General features: G+C 33.8%; 1 protein-coding gene across 2 annotated transcripts in view; it reads right to left on the reverse strand.

Moving 5' to 3' along the window:
* Positions 1-19849, reverse strand: part of CSMD3 (CUB and Sushi multiple domains 3) — a 1219369-nt gene that overhangs the window by 544280 nt on the left and 655240 nt on the right. The gene's annotated exons all lie outside the window — the stretch shown is intronic.

Below are 19849 nucleotides of genomic sequence, written 5' to 3' on the forward strand. Positions count from 1 at the left end.
AATAAAGACTGTTACAAGAGACAAGGAAGGACACTACATAATGATCAAGGCCTCAATCCAAGAAGAAGATATAACAATTATAGATATTTATGCACCCAATATAGGAGCATCTCAATACATAAGGCAAATGCTAACAGCCATAAAAGGGGAACTTGACATTAACACAATAATAGTAGGGGACTTTAACACCCCACTTACACCAATGGACAGATCATCCAAACAGCAATCAAATAAGGAAACACAAGCTCTAAATGACACATTATATTAGATGGACTAAATTGATATTTACAGGACATTTCATCCAAAAAGAAGAGAATACTTTCTTCTCAAGTGCACAGGGAACATTCTCCAGGATAGATCACATCTTGGGTCACAAATCAAGCCTTAGTAAAGTTAAGAAAATTAAAATCATATCAATCATCTTTTCTGATCACAACAGTTAGACTAGATATCAATTATAGGAAAAAAACTGTAAAATATACAAACACATGGAGGCTAAACAGTACACTACTAAATAAGCAAGAGATCAATGATGAAATCAATGAGGAAATCAAAAATACCTAGAAATAAATGACAATGAAAACACAATGACCCAAAACCTATGGGTTGCAGCAAAAGCAGTTCTAAGATGGAAGTTCATAGCAATACATTCCAACCTCAAGAAACAAGAAAATCTCAAATAAACAACCCAACCTTATACCTAAAGCAATTAGAGAAAGAAGAACAAAAAACAAAAAACAAACAAAAAACAAAGTTAGCAGAAGGAAAGAAATCATAAAGATCAGAGCAGAAATAAATGAAAATGAAATGAAGGAAACAATAGAAAAGATCAATAAAACTAAAAGCTAGTCCTTTAAGAAGATAAACAAAACTGATAAACCATTAGCTAGGCTCATGAGGAAAAAAAAAAGGAGATGGCTCAAATCAACAGAATCAGAAATGAAAAAGGAGAAGTTACAATGGACACCGCAAAAATACAAAGGATCATGAGAGACTACTACAAGCAACTATATGCCAATAAAATGGACAACCTGGAAGAAATGGACAAATTCTTAGAAAAGTACAACCTTTCAAGACTGAACCAGGAAGAAATAGAAAATATGAACAGACCAATCACAAGCACTGAAAATTAAACTGTGATTAAAAATCTTCCAACAAAAAAAGCCCAGGGCCAGATGGTTTCACAGGCAAATTCTATCAAACATTTAGAGAAGACCTAACACCTATCCTTCTCAAACTCTTCCAAAATATAGCAGAAGGAGGAAAATTCCCAAACTCATTCTATGAGGCCCCCATCACCCTGATACAAAAACCAAACAAAGATGTCCCCCCAAAAAAGAAAATTACAGGCCAATATCACTGGTAAACATAGATGCAAAAATCCTCAACAAAATACTAGCAAACATAAGCCAACAGCACATTAAAAGGATCATACACCATGATCAAGTGGGGTTTATCCCTGGAATGCAAAGATTCTTCAATATACACAAATCAATCAATGTGATACACCATATCAGCAAATTGAAGGAAAAAAAAAAAACATATGATAATCTCAATAAATGCAGAATAAGCTTTTGACAAAATTCAACACTCATGTTTGATAAAAACTCTCCAGAAAGTGGGCATAGAGGGAACCTACCTCAACATAATAAAGGCCATATATGACAAATGCACAGGCAACATCATTCTTAATGGTGAAAAACTGGAAGCATTTCTTCTAAGATCAGGAACAAGACAAGGGTGCACATTGTCACCATTATTATATTCAACATAGTTTTGGAAGTTTTAGCCACAGCAATCAGAGAAGAAAAAGAAATAAAGGGAATCCAGATTGGAAAAGCAAAACTGTCACTGTTTGCAGATAACATGCTACTATACATAGAAAATCCTAAAGATGCCACCAAAAACTATGAGCTATTCAACGAATTTGGTAAAATAGCAGGATACAAAATTAATGCACAGAAATCTCTTGCATTCCTATACACTAAAAAAAAAAAAAAAATCAGAAAGAGAAATTAAGGAAAACTCCCATTTACCATCACAACAAAAGGAATAAAATACCTAGGAATAAACCTATCTAATGAGGAAGAACACCTGTATGCTAAAAACTATAAGACACTGATGAAAGAAATCAAAGATTATACAGAGAGTGAGAGAGATATACTATGTTCTTGAATAGGAAGAATCAACATTGTGAAAATGACTATACTACCCAAAGCAATGTACAGACTCAATCAAATCCCTATCAAGTTACCAATGGCATTTTTCATAGAACTAGAACAAGAAATTTTACAATTTAAATGGCAACACAAAAGACCCTGAATAGCCAAAGCAATCTTGAGAAAGAAAAATGGAGCTGTAGAAACAGGCTCCCTGACTTCAGACTATACTACAAAGCTATAGTAATCAGGACAGTACTGGCACAAAAACAGACATACAGATCAATGGAACAGGGTAGAAAGTCCAGAGATAAACCCATGCACATATGGTCACCTTGTCTTTGACAAAGGAGGCAAGAATATACAATGGAGTAAAGACAGCCTCTTCAATAAGTGATGCTGGGAAAACAGGACAGCTACATGTAAAAGAATGAAATTAGAGCACTTCCTAACACCATACACAAAAAGAAAGATTAAAGACCTAAATGTAAGGCCAGACACTATAAAACTCTTAGAGGAAAACATAGGCAGAACACTCTATGACAGAAATCACAGCAAGATCCTTTTTAATCCATCTTCAAAATTAATGGAAATAAAAACAAAAATAAACAAATGCAACCTAATGAAACTGAAAAACTTTTGCACAGCAAAGGAAACCATACACAAGATAAAAAGACAACCTGGAAGAAATGGACAAATTCTTAGAAAAGTACAACCTTTCAAGACTGAAGCAGGAAGAAATAGAAAATATGAACAGACCAATCACAAGCACGTGACAAAGGATTAATCTCCAAAATATACAAGCAGCTCATGCAGCTCAATATCAAAAAAACAAACAAACAAATCAAAAAATGCATAAGGCCTAAACAGACATTTCTCTAAAGAAGACATACAGATGGCCAACATGCACGTGAAAAGATGCTCAACATTGCTAACTATTAGAGAAATGCAAATCAAAACCACAATGTGGTATCACCTCATACTGGTCAGAATGGCCATCATCAAAAAGTCTACAAATAAATGCTGGAGAAGGTGTGGAGAAAAAGGAACTCTCCTACACTGTTGGGGAATTTACACTGATGGGAATGTAAATTGGTGCAGCCACGATGGAGAACAGTATGGAGGTTCCTTAAAAAACTAAAAATAGAGTTACCCTATGATACAGCAATGCCATTCCTGGGCATATATCTGGAGAAAACTATAATTAGAAAAGATATAGACAGAGGAAGACAAATATCATATATCACTTATATGTGAAATCTAAAAAAATGCAAATAAACTTATTTTACAAGAAAGAAATAGACTTACAGACATAGAAAACAAGCTTATGGTTACCAAGGGGCGGGGGGAGGAATAAATTAGGAGTTTGGATTAAAATATACATACTACTATATATAAAATAGATAGCCAACAAGGACCTACTATCTAGCACAGGGAACTATACTCAACATCTTGTAATAACCTATAATGGAAAAGAATTTAAAAAAGAATATATATACATATACACATATATGTTTAAAAAGTGGATGTTTATTAATCATGGAGATTTAATTGACTGTTATAATACTACAACTGTTGATTTGGACTCAGGCAAAAAATGGCCCACAGGATGGGTTTGCCCTCAGGATTTACCACACTTAGAGTCATGTATGTTTATGACTAAACACTGGAAGTTTAGTATATGCACTTCAATAGGTGCCTCATAATGATCCTGGATAATGGGTTTTGAGTATTTTTGTGTTTCCTGTATGGAAAAAATTATTTGGAAGGATGAATAATTACTGAAGGACCCAGATTATCTCGTAAATGTAATGCTACTTACATCACTGATTAGAACTATGAGAAATTTATTCGGACCATGAAGGAAAACATCTAGTTAAAAATTTAGACTCAGGCTCCAGAATGAAGCTACTCCTTAGGACTGAATTAAGTAATATTTCATGTGAAACTACAAAATAATACTCATATCATTAATCATTTGAAAGTATAAGCAATATAGACGTGACAACAGTTTGTAAAATTAAAGTATGATGAAAGAAAAATTTTGACCATTGCTAATCAAAAACCTGCTTTAACCATTCACCACTGGTATAATATACTAATATTAGCCTTCAAGGCTAATATTGCACTGAGTGTTTAAATCCATCTTATTGTATTCCTGACAACTGCTTTGCTTTGTATTTTACTGTGGACTTACTGTATATTTAGGTGACTGCAAACTGCCAAAATAAAATAGAAATGACAATGAAGATAACTAGAAAAGTGTAGTTTTACTGTAAAATAGTCACAAAAAGAAAAGTTATAAGTGCAAATATAAATCTAAAAATTTTCAAAATTTCCCTAATAAGAAAAGGGAAAAACAACTCTCCTCTGCTCCCATTTCCCTTTAGCATTTCTTTTAGAAAACTTGCAATTACAAATGATTGCTTTCTCTGTTTCTTTCAGATGTATGTAAATGTTTTAAAAGCTAAATAAACCTCTTAACAGTTTTGTACCCCAAGAATGTCTCTCTTAGAGGCCATGAGAATCATCTCTTTGACATGTGAACATGAATTACATGGTGCCCTGTTGCCCTGTTTCTGAGAGTTAAAGCCTAGGTGCTGGGCTCCAGGATGTAACTTCCTTCTTGTCATAAGGTAGGAGAAGTTTATTTTTTCTTTTGATAAGGACAAGTAATGTGTGAAATGATATATCTGTTTATCTATATAAATGGGTTAAATTTATTTTCTTCTTTTTGCAGTTTCTTTAGCAGATTGCCTATGATGTGCATCATGGTCTGATTTAATCCATATTCAATAGTAAAACTGATTCATTCTTCATTGTGTGGAAAAGATTCGCTTTGTTGGTAGGTGACTTTAATTGTATTTTCTCAACAATGGGTATCTCACTTAAAACCCTGCTCTTTGCATCCAGCCTCAATGGCTAATTAATCTCTATATCCTTTCAAAGACCTTGGTTCAGACTCAAACTGTAGGATCTACCTGCTTTAGACAACTTTGTATTCAACCCCCATCCCCTACAATAAGGGGTGCTTCTGGACCACAGAGGAGGGAGTCTTACAGTATTCTCAAAAAACTCTGAAGAGTCTTCAAATAGTTTTAACATGGTTTTAATACATCTTTTGAACCAATTATCTGTAAACTTAAATAAAAACTTTAATATATGTTTACAAGCTGAGTCACCTCAGTGTTCATAGTGCATTCTAATCTTCTTAGTTAGTCCCTTCATGCCAGAATAAAAGATTAAAAGCTCAAAATAAGTGCACTCAGAGATATTCCTCAAGCACTCAAGTACAACAGAAAATAAAAGACAGGATCTATTAAATTTCAATTAGGCTCAATGCCTGATTTTCTTTATAATCACTCTAGGCATTATGTGTGCATCGATTAGAGATAACAACTATAGTCCTACATTGCAAAATATTTTTTGTATTGTACAAATATGTAACTTTTGCCTTTTATAGAAATACACTTAATATGCTTTCTTCTAATACAGTGCTATCAAGGATGATTTATACCTTCATTTTTGGATACATGAAATTCACTAAGGATGATGATGATGGCTACAAAAGTTAGATTTTAAAAAATCCCTGAAATATCACCATTAGGGTGACATCAAAAAGTGCTATCACCTCACTCACACCTGTTAAAATGGCTATTAACAAAAAGACAAGAAATAACAAATGCTGGTGGGGATATGGAGAAAAAGGAACCCTTGTACATTGTTGGTGGGAATATAAACTGGTACAGGCCCTATGAAACTGTAGGGAGGTTCCTCAAGAAATTAAAAACAGAAATACCATACTTATATTCAGCAATCCCACTTCTGGCTATAGATATCCAAAGGAAATGAAATCATTATCTCAAAGAGTTATCTATAATCTCATCTTTACTGCAGCATTATTCACAATAACAGGGGTATGGAAACAACCTAAGTGTTTGTCAGTAGATGAATAGATCAAGAAGTTTACACACACACACACAAATATTGCTCAACCTTAAAAAAAGAAGGAAGCCCTGTCACTTGTAATGACATGGGTGGACCTGGAGGGCATTATGATAAGTGAAATAAGTCAGATAGAAAAAAGACAAATATTACATGGAATCACCTACGTGGAACTTAAAAAAATAAAAAGAAAAAGAAAGAGAGAGAGAGAGAGTCAATTCATAGAAACAAGAGAGTTGTCAGGTATTGCAGAGTGGGGGAAACATGTAGAGGTTGGTAAAAGTGTATATACTTTCAGTTATAAGATGAATAAGATCTGAAAGTCTAATTGTATAACATGATAACTATAGTTGATAACATTAAATTATGTAACTGAAATTTGCTAGAAGTAGAACTTAAATGTTCTCACCAGAAAAAAAAAAAAAAGAGGTAAATATGTGAGGTGATAGATGTGTTAGTTAACTTGGGGGGGGGGGTCCTTTCACAAAGTATATACATATCAAATCATCACACTGTATAATTCAAAATGCTTTACATTTTTGTTCATCAATTATATCTCACTAAGTCTGAAAAAAATTTTAAAAGCAAATAAAATAGAAAAGAAAGTGGATCAAAACACTAGAAGAACAACATACAGTTTTAAAAATAAAAATACATAAAGTACTATGGAATGATGGGATTATATACATGTTAGTTCAATTAGGTAACTGAATAGTGAATAATTGTGACTTTTACTTCATTTACAATCTTGGACTTCAGAAGTTTTAATTTATTGGCTAATTCTAAAGCATAATATGTGTGAGAGTGTTTGGAACAGTTCCTATTACAGATACAAAGAAATTTCTATATCAACACTTCTTTTTAGGCAAGAATTTGAAGGTCAAGACCTCAGCACATACATCTTTGTACTCATCTATGGATACTTCATTCAAATATTGGGTTGGCCAAAAAGTTTGTTCAGGTTTTTCTGTAAGATATTATAAAAAACCTGAACAGACTTTTTGGCCAACCCAATATTTAGCACTCTAAGAAAGTGCTGTGCTTACAATAGTTGGCATTTGTGGGAAGAACTCTAATGTATTTATTTACATATGCTTTCTATATTTTGTCCTTGTTTCTTTTCTACAATCATTTTTGAAGTGTCTACCATAGTAGAAATATTCCTGATTTAAAAAATGCCAACTAAAAGCTTCTTTAGTCAATTTGATCAAACTGAATCCAATGCAAACAAACAAACAAAAAAAAACACAAGAAAACTCAAAACCACAGTAATTGCTTAACTGCAGTAAAATCAACAGTTTTCACAAACCAAACCAAAGTAAGACAGCAAACTGTCTTTTTTTTTCAGTAAAATTATCAATATTCTCACAGTAGAAAATGTAACTATTATCACATTGAAGAAATAATGAAGAACCATAAAAATAAACTATCCCTGATAGTTAACATTTTGTTGCTAGTAATCAAATGTCACAGAGATTATTTCATACTGCAGCCTAAAGTAATTCTGAAATTCCAAGAGCATGTATTTATTATTGCCTAATAGCAAGTCATCTGAATGACTACACATCAAATTTTGTCCACATGATGAGATAATTGCTACTGTCAGTTGGATTGTTTTTCTTGAATGTGATATCAGTGGGAGCTGTTGAAACGCTGGTGCTGGAGATTAAACATCCCCCAGTTGCCAAAACTTATATGTTGAAACCTAATCTGCAACGTGAGGGTATTTGAAGGTGGGGAGTTTGATAGGTGATTGGGTCATGAAGGCAGAGCCCTCGGGAATGTGATTGTGCCCTTATAAAAGAGGCCCCAGAGAGATCCCTGCCCCCATCTGCTATATGAAGACACAGTAAAAAGATGGCCATCTGATGAACCAGAAGGTAGGTTGTCAGCAGAAACTGAATCTGATGGCACCATGATCTCTGACTTCCAGCCTCCAGAACTATGAGAAATACATTTATGTTGTTTATAAATCACCCAGTCTATGCTTTTTTAAAATTATAATAGCCTGAATGCACTAAGACACAAGGTAGTCCTACATAGCTCTCTACATCTCATGGTATGTCCTTGCCAATGTCTGCAAAGATACCCCTTCTGCTGACATGTTTCAGTAGATGTGTCTTGATGCAGAGTAATTTTTCCTCTCCCATTATAACTCATGCAACACCTAACAATGTTAACACAAGCTATGTGTTAGGTATTTTGGGAAATCCAAGAAGAGTAGTAAACCATCACTGTACTCAAGGAACTTAAAATGATTGTGAGCATGTATGAGTGTGTGTGTGTGTGTGTCTGTCTGTGAGTGTGATGGAGGAGGACAAGGAAAGGAGTGCAAGGCAGAAATAAGAGCAGTGAGAAGATATTGGGTTGGCCACAAAGTTCCTTTGGTTTTAAGTAAAAATAAAGGACATTTTTCATTTTCACCAAGAACATTATTGAACAACATATTCACTGTTTTGTTCCACTACCTTCTGCCATTTTTCAGGCAATTTCATAATTCCATCTTCCCAAAACTTTTTATCTTTTTGAGCAGAGAACTGTTCCAGGTACCTTTTACAGTCTTCCAGGGAGTTGAAATTTTTTTCCACTAAGAGAATTTTGTAAAGACCAAAATATCAATAAATGGAACCCGAAGGTGCAATGTCTGATGAATATGGCAGATGAATCAGAACTTCCCAGACAAGCTGTAACAGTTTTTGCCTGCTCATCGAAGAAACATGCAGTCTTGCATTATCCTGATGGAAGATTATGCGTTTTCTGTTGACTAATTCCAGATGCTTTTCATCAAGTGCTGTTTTCAGTTGGTCTACTTGGGAGCAGTACTTGTTGGAGTTAATCGTTTCATTTTCCAGAAGGAACTCATAATAGAGGACTCCCTTCCAATCCCACCATATCCTTTGGTGTGGTTGGTGGTGGTTCATTTCACTTGCCCCACGATTTCTTTCATTCCACATTATTGTACAGTATCAATTTTTCATCACCCATCACAATTGGTTTTAAAACATTTTCATTACGTTTAAGTAGAGAATCGCATGCGGAAATACGGTCAAGGTTTTTTTCACTTAACTTATGTGGAAACCAAACATCAAAGTGATTAACATAACCAAGCTGATGTAAATAATTTTCAATGCTTGATTTGGGTATTTTGAATATGTCAGCTATCTTATATGTGGTATAACATTGATTGCTCTTAATTAATGTCTCGATTTGACTGTTACCAACTTCAACTGCTCTACCTGATCATGGAGCACTGTCCAGTGAGAAATCTCCAGCATGAGACTTCTCAAACCACTTTTGACACATCCGATCAGTCACAGCACCTTCTCCATACTCTGCACAAATCTTTTCTTTGTGTTTCAGTTGCATTTTTACCTTTCTTAACATAATAAAGCATAATATGCCAAAAAGTTGCTTTTTTCTTCTATCTTCGATATTAAAATGGCTACACAAAAATTCACCAATTTTGATAAGTTTCCTTTAAATGCACACTGATGTGATAGCTGTCACAATACAATCTATCAAAATAGTTTCAAATGAAGTTAAAGACAACTAAGCACTACTAGAGCCATCTTACAGAAAATAAAATGAACGAACATTTTGGCCAACCCAATATTTCTTTCTTGTTTTTGAAAACTTTAATACAAATGGTGAAGGATTTTTCTGAATGGTCGATTTTCTAAGTCCTTTTTATACTGTAGCCATCAATCTCTAAAAATATCACCTTGTTGTTATATTCCTTTCTTTCATTAGCCCATGGGGTCGGTTGATATTTAGATTTTCATTATTAAGAGGGGAAGGTACAAGAGCAAATTTGGGGAGGTGTAAGTCCCTGGTTGTAGGAAAGTTTGCTCAAGGCAAATATCATGTATAGTAGTCTGATAGCAAGGTAGTATTTTGAAAGAGTAGATCATTGAGTAGTTAAAAAAAATATATCTTCGACAAAGTAGCTTGTTAAAATATATGGACCAATGAGCTGAGGGCAATGACAATAACCTATGAGCATAAAGTGCTACCTTTTCTATAAAGCTAGTGTGAACATTATTTATTAAATATTATTAAAATAAAGAAAATATTTATTTAAAATATAATAACACAAAATAGGGTGTGTGTGTATGTGTTTGTGGTATTTAAAATAAAGAGTTCTCAGGGAAGAGTGTTGTTAGCCCACACTAACACATATCTGAGAATGATATTTTACATTGTAAAATTTTTCAGGACAAATCAGAATTTCAAAGTGATAAGACAGAACCATGTTTGGATATCCAAAACATCATTTTTTTCACTTTCTCTAAAACATTTGTTCAAATACAATGTCATCCAATATCAATGCATACTCATAAAATTTCCAGGAGCATCTTCGAAAAGAAGATTTGTATTTTTACCTTTTATTTTGCAAGTTTTCACTTAATTATTCTTTTTAAAAATTTTTAATACTTTTTTTAAAATTAATTAATTTATTTATTTATTGGCTGCATTGGGTCTTCATTGCTGCACAAAGGCTTTTCTCTAGGTGCTGTGAGTGGGGGCTACTCTTTATTGTGGTACACAGGCTCCTCATTGTGGTGGCTTCTCTTGTTGCAGAGCATGGGCTCTAGGCATGCAGGCTTCAGTAGTTGTGGCACATGGGCTCAATAGTTGTGGCTCATGGACTCTAGAGCACAGGCTCAATAGTTGTGGCACATGGGCTACTCTTCATTGTGGTGCACGGGCTCCTCATTTTGATGGCTTCTCTTGTTGTGGAGCACGGGTTCTAGGTGCATGGGCTTCAGTAGTTGCGGCACATGGGCTCAATAGTTGGGCACATGGGCTTAGTTGCTCTGCTGCATGTGGTGTCTTCCTGGGGCAGGGATCGAACTCATATCCCTTGCATTGGCAAGCAGATTCTTAACCACTGTGCCACCTAGGAACTCCTTCACTTAATTATTCTTTAAAGTGTTATAGTGACTCCAATAAAGGAACAGCAAAGATTGTGAGAGAAAAGGCAGGAAAAGGAAAGAGAATCACATTCCTGATAGAATACATTTTTAACTTTCTCAGTTTGATGCTATACAGATGAGAAGGGTAGACAAATCATAATCAACAACTCCTCCCTTTTTATGCAGACGGAATGAGGGTTGGAAGTGTATTCAATGCCAGTAATTGCACTATCATCACTGTTAATTTTCTCAAATATAGTAATCCATTTCCACCACCAGATGAATTTATACATAAGTGTGAAAACAGCACATGTAAAACAATCTGTCAAAAAGTTAAAGTTCTTTTAACAGTCTTTAAAAGATAATAGCATGATTGTTAAAATCCATTATCTGAATTATTATCAACTGGTCAATTCATATTCTGATCTCTATTGACACTGGTCACTATTCCACCATGAAGTTGTCATGAATGAAAAATGCTACTTCAAATTGGAGGAAAAAGAATTCCCTTCAAGTAACTCCACTGGAGAGAAAATTAACAAGCATGAGAGTGAGAAAGAAAAGGCCACAAATAAGCAATAGAGTACAATACAGCAAATGGAAGAAGCAACAAATCTTTGAATTGTAAATTTAAGTTTTCAGTTTAAATTCACATATTTGTAGGAATTTTAATCTGATAAAATTATATGGAGAACTTAGTACTGCATATGACATTCAATTGCAGTATATTCTCTGTTAATGATTTTATTGCTCACAACTGTGTCATGAGTATTTCTTTGGAAACAAAATCTCAAGAAGAGATATAGCACACAAATTATTTTTAAATTATTACTTGTAAAAATGATATACTTTGTACTTAAGGGAAAGAAATTATAAGAATCATTTATAAAAACTTCATAATTAATTCATTTTTGGAGGCTTATTTTAGCTGTTGAATATGTTATGACTATATGGACTACATTTTTTAAGGAATAGAATATGACAATTGATTTTAACTTTTAGAACCTAAATATTGAAAGAAAATTGGAAACAAAAACACCATATACTTCCAATGATTAATTCAATTCTATGACCTAAATAGAATAGGCTGGAATGTTCCTCATCTGGTCAAATATTTTAAATAGTGAGGTATCCTGTGTTTATTAAACTAATCAGAACTTGTAAACTTAAAGTATATAGGCTGAATCTCATCCTCATAAAATGAGGATGAGATTCAGCTGTATTCAAATATGAGATTACACAGCTCTCTTAAATGAACATGTTTTCCATGTTCTACAATGTTTCTGACTTTCAGCTATTTAATATTTTAAAATAAATTTATTAAAAAATAGCTTTAGTGCCAACAGTTAGTCTCTAGCGTATGGATCACACTTAAGAAAAAAGCAAAAAGGAATACATAGATGAGTAAACTGATTGCTAAATAAAATGTCTAAATGGAGAATAATTTTATCCATTAGAAGAACATTATTTAAAATAAATTCCCTTCAACTGGGTTTTTTTTTTTTAATAAGTTCTTGACAATCTACCATGATATATGCAATACTGTTTTTAAACTTGGGCAAGATAGGCCCCTTCCCTGATCCCTTTCTCTGGCCATTCTATAGCCACCTCTTGTCCAGGGATGTGCCTATTCATTTCCCCTAAAAGATCCTAGACTAATTCCCAGCCCACAATGTAGTAAGAACAGAAATTGCGAATAAATCTTTCAAACTTCTAGAGTAATTTGAAAGAGTAATTTTGTCTGGTGAATTTCATTAAAAAAACCTGGAAATATATGAGGGTGAATAAAAAATTATCCGCACTCAGGTTATATTAAAACTTCTCTTGGCCACACTGTTTTGTCAGTGCTTTCCATCCAAGGCCACTGTCTCCTCAGTCACTGCTGTGCAGATGTGAAAGTGTTGCATCAGTTCATTTGTAACTGCAGTGCAAGCAAAAATGGATGCCCCGCTTGTGATTTGCACAAAAGAAGAGCAGCATGCAGTGATTCATTTTGTTGCATGTGTGTGTGGTTTGAGGGTGTACCTGGTGCCATTATTTAGCGAAGATTTTGTGCGCAGTATGGAGAAAGTATTTTGTCATGAAGAAGTGTGTATGAATGGATAGTGAAGTTCAAGGAAGGTTGCACAAGTGTTAGCCATCAAGAAGGAGCAGGATTCACTTCTGATGAAGAAGTGAAGACAGCGGTGCATTCGTGGCTCACAGCTCAGCCTAAAACATTTTTTAATGAGGGAATACAAAAGCTTGTTGACAGATGAACAAAATGTATTGAAAAGCAAGGAGATTATGTCAAAAAAATGATGTATTTGTCTTTTCTAAAAGTTAATTAAAATAATCTACAGCCAGCGTGCAGATAATTTTTGACTCATCCTCATATTTATGTGTTTTTATTTCATTTTTCTAGAAATTTATTTTTCTTTCACTTTGTAAAAGTATCAAGATGAATTTAAAGTAAAAACAAATCTGCTATTTTACAGTTTATTTAAAAGTATTGTTCTATAACTTATTGGTACCTAGTACCCTGGATTTTTCTCTTGCCTGGACCTTCATTGGCCTCTTTTCCAGGTCCACCTTCCCAGGGTCAGAACATATTATCCATATGTGCACTCCTAGACCCGGTGGGCAGTGTTTGCAGGGAGGTGTGAGCAGTTTGAATGTGTAGGCTGGGAAAACTACATGCATTGTGAAGGATGGAGCTGAGTTTGGGAATAGAGGGTGGTCAGGAGCAGGCTGGGGCTGGGACTACTCTGCCATGCCTTCATGTCCCAACAAGAAAATCACACAGAATTCTAAATTTAAACTTGTCCTTCTAGGTTGTTATGAAAGTATATTTGTCAAGGTAGGAGAATGAAACATATTGTATTTAACAATATGTAGCTTGATTTATAACTTTTAATGTTTAGATATTTGATAGGTGAGTTTCCACCCACATTCTTACTCTGGGCCTTGGAAATGTCGAGATGAGTGGACCTGAAGTTGAGAAAGTTAAACTTATTAAAAAATATGTTTCAAGTACACTCACATTTATATCAGCTTCTGTGGTAGATACAAATCCAGTAGGTTCTCTTATCACAGACTCAGAGTTCAAAGGAACTTTTGATCTAACTTCAACTTTGTAAAGTCTCTGTTAGCTAGTCACACAGGTTTTATTTTAACACCTCTAGGAGGTGGGTGATACCTAAATTCTGTTGTAGTTATCCTTATTCAAGGAAAAGAGAGTTATATTTTCAGAAATGTGTAATTTTGTTCCGAGGAAGAAAAGCATGTTTAAGAAACACATTTCTGGTTATTAGACAGACAAATATAAAAAGAAATCACATAGATTTTTCAAAATTAATATAACTTCTCAGAATGAAGGAATTATAACAAGTGATTAAGTGGAACTACTATGCAAACTAGGGACAATAGGATGGCAGGAATGTGAGAAGAGGAAAAAAAATTCTATCAGCAGCAGAAGCTTCGTCTGTAAGATACAGCTGTTTTCACTTGACTATTCATTCAGGTTATAAGACATACATTTATTCTTTATCTGGTCTCATGTTGTCTAGCAAACCTTGGGATCATCCTCAAAAAAAAAAAAAAATCAACTGTGAACCTATTTCTTTCATTTAATTATCTGCACGTCATCTGCTACTTGATCCAATTCATACAACAAAGGATTTTAAAAATCAAGTAAAAATATATTCATCCTATCTTCCAAAATAAAAGGAAATAGAGACTTCATCTGCACTTGATAAGAATTTTGAAAAGAACAGTAAATCCACTAATATAAATTTCAGTAGTTTTTTTTGGAGCAACTGAGGTCAAATGAGCATGGGCTCAAAATTCTAAAGAAGAAGGTATGCAGAAAGTAAAGGACTGTGGCATGTTTACAAAGAGGTTCTTTTGATTAACAAAGAGTTCATTGTTTTAGAAAATGTGTGGCTATATTTAAAATATAGAGGGACTTTCCTCTTAGTACTTAAAGTTGTACAGTAAAGATCATTGCCTTATTTCTTCTTACTCTGAGTATTGCAAAAATATAATATATATATGCTTACGAGGTCTGCATCTAAAAATCTGTGTGTGTGCACATGCCTGCTCATCTCATGATCTTCTGATTATTTAAACATAATGTATTATCTCTTTCTGTCTCTTAGCTCTCCTACACTCTCACAAAGGGACCAATTTAGATCCAATGACTGAACAGCCTAAAAGGCAATGGTCACAGAATAAAGCTTTATTTTTTATTTCCACTGGAGCTGAAGTACTCAATGTGAACTCTGAATTTGATGATATAGAGAAATCCATTTAGAAACTTGGTATTCTTTTGAAAATAATAATTAATAACCATTTTGTGTTATTAATACAATAATTTGTTCTGTGAAGAGAATATCAGATTTCAGGATTGTCTAGATAATTTTTTTAACATTAGAATAGAGTAAATTACATGGTTCAAACATAATATTATTGTTTTTCTTTTAACATATGGAATTGTACAGGTTACGCTTAATCCCAATAAATGTACTCTTTTATGTTTACCAGTTCTAATGGTTGTTTGGGTATTTAAGATAAAAATTTTGATATCTACCTTCTGTGTCTTATTGGATTACTGTAAATTTGCATGTCTATAATTTTTTTTTGCCTCTAATTGTGTGATATTAATTATCTCACAGATTCTTTAAGGCAGTGGCTAAAGGAGTAAATAGCATATATGACCTGGGATGTTAGCTGTACAAGATGACATCTATTATTTCATTAGATGCTGAGATACTATGTTTTATTTAGTAGTGGATATAGTAAAAAAGATGTTTCAGAAGTATTCTTCAGTTAGTTGACTAGCTATCCTGCCTTCCCTGGCCCTACTTTAAAGAATATAAACCTGAAATCTAGCCCTCTATCTTGTTTCTGTTTAGAAAAAAAGAAAATATGTTCCATCACATTCATGTTTTACAGTTTCATTTTTGAAGTACATATGATGTGATCTATTAAACATGTAGAAAGATAGGTCTCAGAATGTGTGAAGATCACTTACCAAACTTGCTATGTTATCATTAATGTCCAAGAAACTTCAACTGTTCTAAAGTGTCAGATAAAGGAACAAATATATTTATTATTTGGGAATAATAAATAATAAATTTAAGGATCAAACCAAGTTTTGTGCTGTATCATGTGTCATATGCCAGGCAGGCAATGCAAAGTTTCTGAGACACTCAAGTGGAAAAGCAATACAAGGTTTAAGGGCCATGGGAAACTATGGCCTCTCTAAAGAGGGCAGAAAAGAGTTCCAGCAAATTTTTGGTATGTGATATTCCAGGCCTAGCGTTGCCAGTCTGTCAAAAGAAACAACAAACTCAGATTTTTCATATGTGATTTTTAATTATTTAAAACATTGTATAGTTGACCCTTGAAGAACATGGGTTTGAACTGCACAGGTCCACTTATACATGGATTTGTTTTCAATAAATACTACAGTACTACACAATCCATGGTTGGTTGAACCCACATATGTGGAACTATGGATATGGAGGGCTGACTATGGGATTTGGGCATCTGCGGATTGTGATGTCCTCAGCAGTTCTGGAACCAATACCCCATGGATACCAAGGGATGACTGCACTTTCCAAACAACAACCAGAAAACATACTTACTGATCATATTAGCTCTGTGGCTATCAATTTCTAATACAATATTACAGTATAGTGAAATCCAAACTATCAGGTACAAAACCACAAAGAAATCTAGGAGGAGCTATATATTATTTCTAAAGATATTAGTCCAATGTGGTGATATATCTACCAGGTACATCATCCTGATAAAAATGCTGAGTATTTTTAGGGGGATGGAGTTACAAACAATTTTAGCAACATAACCAAATATGTAGACCATGTAAAAGCACGGCCCTTTTGTCCATCATATCTTAGGAAGCACAAAGTGGAATTGTAGTAGACTCAGAGATAAATAACAAAACTGTGGCTGATCAATGATATCCATGTAGTAGGTGGAGGAGAGAAGTTGAAGTTGAGGTCAAGAATGCATAAAGATAAGTAAGAAGAAAAGGGTTTGTTTTTTTGTTTAGTTTTCCCCCCCCGGAAAGGTAAGAACTAAGATGGAGTAGTATTTGGTCTGTAATGTACACATAAGGTAAATCCTTGGCATCATTACAGGATTCTGGAATAATAGTACTAGAAGACCTTCTTGTAAAATTGAAAAAAAAGGGAAAGAAAGAGGAGGAGAGGTTTGGAGGCCAGCAGGTATTACAATTACAGCCCCTCAGAACTGTATATATTTGCAAACTTTAAAAGCTTCTGCCTGAGGATTTGGAATACAATCAGCCTGAAACTAGGTGGTCATTGAGATTCTTTTCCTTGGAACACTGACAGGTCTTGGCACATGCTGAACAGCAGGGGCATATCAGGAATAAATAAGGCAGTATAAACAACCAAAAAGATTTAAGAGACAACAAAGAACTAGGGTAGGGTTGAATGAGAAGTATCATCACCTACACAAGGTCACTACTTTAAGACTGATAGAAAGAGCAGTTTTGCCTAATATATAGAAACGGACACAGAGAATTACACAAAATGGGGAGACAAAATATGCTCCAAGTAAAAGAAAAAACAAAACAACAGGAAAAAACCTTAATGACATGAAGATAAGTAATTTATCTGAAAAGAATTCAAACTAATGGTCATAAAAGCATTCACTGAACTCAGGAGAAGAATGTATGAACACAGTGAGAACTTCAACACAGTTAAAAAATATAAGAAAGAACCAATCAGGGCTAAAGAATGCAATAACATGGAGAACATAAATTAAATGAAAAATACACTACAGAAGAATGATTAGCAATCTGGAAGACAGGGTAATGGAAATCACCCAATCAGAATAAAAAGGAAAAAAAATTAATTTCTAAAGATGTTAGTCCAATGTGGTGATATATCTACCTGGTACATCATCATGAAGATAGCTTAAGGACCTCTGGGACAACATCATGCCAAAGAACATTTGCTTTATAGGGACCCGAGAAGTAGAAGAAAGAGAGAAAGGGGAAAAATGTATTTGAAGAAACACTGGCTGAAAAACTCCCTATCCTAGAAAGGAAATAGACATCCAAGTCCAGGTAGCACAGAGTCCCAAACAAGATAATCCAAGGAGACCTACAAAGAGACACATTATAGTTAAAATGTCAAAAATTAAAGAGAATACTAAAAGCAATAAGAGAAAACCAACTAGTTACATATAAGGAAAGCAATTTTTTTCAGCAGAAGCTTTGCAGAACAGAATGGAGCATCATGATACATTCAAAGTGCTAAAAGGAAAACAAAACAAAACAAACAAATAAAAACTTACAACCAAGAATACTCTATCCAGCAAAGTTATCATTCAGAATTGAAAGAGAGATGAAGAGTTTCCCAGAAAAGCAAAATCTAAAGGAGTTCACCACCACTAAACTGGCCCTATAAGAAATGTTAAAGGCACTCATATAAGCTGAAACAAAATGGCACTAATTAATAAGAAAACACATGAAAGTAAAATTCTCAGTAGAAAAGGCCAAATATATAGTAATGGTAGTGGATCATCACTTATAAAACCTGTGTGAAGGTTAAATGACAAAAGTTCTAAAAAAACTATAACTACAATAACTAGTTAGAGGATATATAAAATAAAAAAGATGTAAAACATGATGTAAAAAACATTAAGTGTGGAGGCAGGGAATAAAAAAATAATATTTGTAGAATGTATTTGAACTTAAGTGACTATCGACTTAAAATAGACTTTTTTATAAATAACAATTATTTATGAACTTCATGATAACCACAAACCAAAAACCTATAATAGATACAGAGATACTAAAGAAAATCATTAAACAACATGGAAGTAGAATGAAAGAAACAGTGAAGAACTACACACACACACAAAATAAACAACAAGAGAACAATTAACAAAATGGCAATAAGTACCTTCAATAATTACTTTGACTGTAAACGGATGAAATTCTCCAATCAAAAGACAAAGGGAGGTCAAATTAAAAAACAAAACAAAACAAATGAAAAAACAAGACATCTATACGCTGCTCATAAGAGACTCAGTTCAGATCTAAACACAACATACTGACCAAAAGTGAAGGAATGAAAAAAGACAGCAATACTTACTTCAGATAAAATACACTTTAAAGACTGTAACAAAAGACAAAGTAGAACATTGCATAATGATAAAGGGATCAATCCAACAAGAGGATATAGCATTTGTAAATATTTATGCACCCAACATAGAAGCACTTAAATACATAAAGCAAACATTAACAGACATAACAGAAGGGGTTCAGAAATTTACATTTCAAAAAGTGCACCAGGTAATTATGATGCAAAATACCCCGTTTTTGAGAAGCAACACACTGATAAAGCCTAAATTGCAAATCAACAGTTATGAAAAGAATACTGAGAGAAAGCATATCATAATATTTTGAGGTTCATTGCAGAAAAAACAAGATACTTGCCCTGAAACATTTCTTCTTGCCACTCTTAGATTATTGGAATGGATGGCCAAGGATTAGGCAATAAATCAGTTCCTAACATTTCCCTTTTCTCAATATATGTTTATTCATTTGTTCGCATTAAGAACCTTTTTAGTGTGTTAGCTCAATTCTGAGAGCTGTTCATTACTACTTCATGTCAAACCACTGATAAACTCTCAACTACAGATCTTGATGACCAGATCTTTAGTATTAGCTTTATTGTTTCTGGGTTCAATTTCATACTTGTTTTTTCCAACATTCTGAAACTCTGTGAGTGCAAAGGCACTTTCCAAAATAAGGCAAATCAGCCACTCTGCAATATCATCCTAGGC

Source organism: Hippopotamus amphibius, chromosome 5, assembly GCF_030028045.1.
Source record: "Hippopotamus amphibius kiboko isolate mHipAmp2 chromosome 5, mHipAmp2.hap2, whole genome shotgun sequence".
Taxonomy (NCBI): Eukaryota; Metazoa; Chordata; class Mammalia; order Artiodactyla; family Hippopotamidae; genus Hippopotamus; species Hippopotamus amphibius.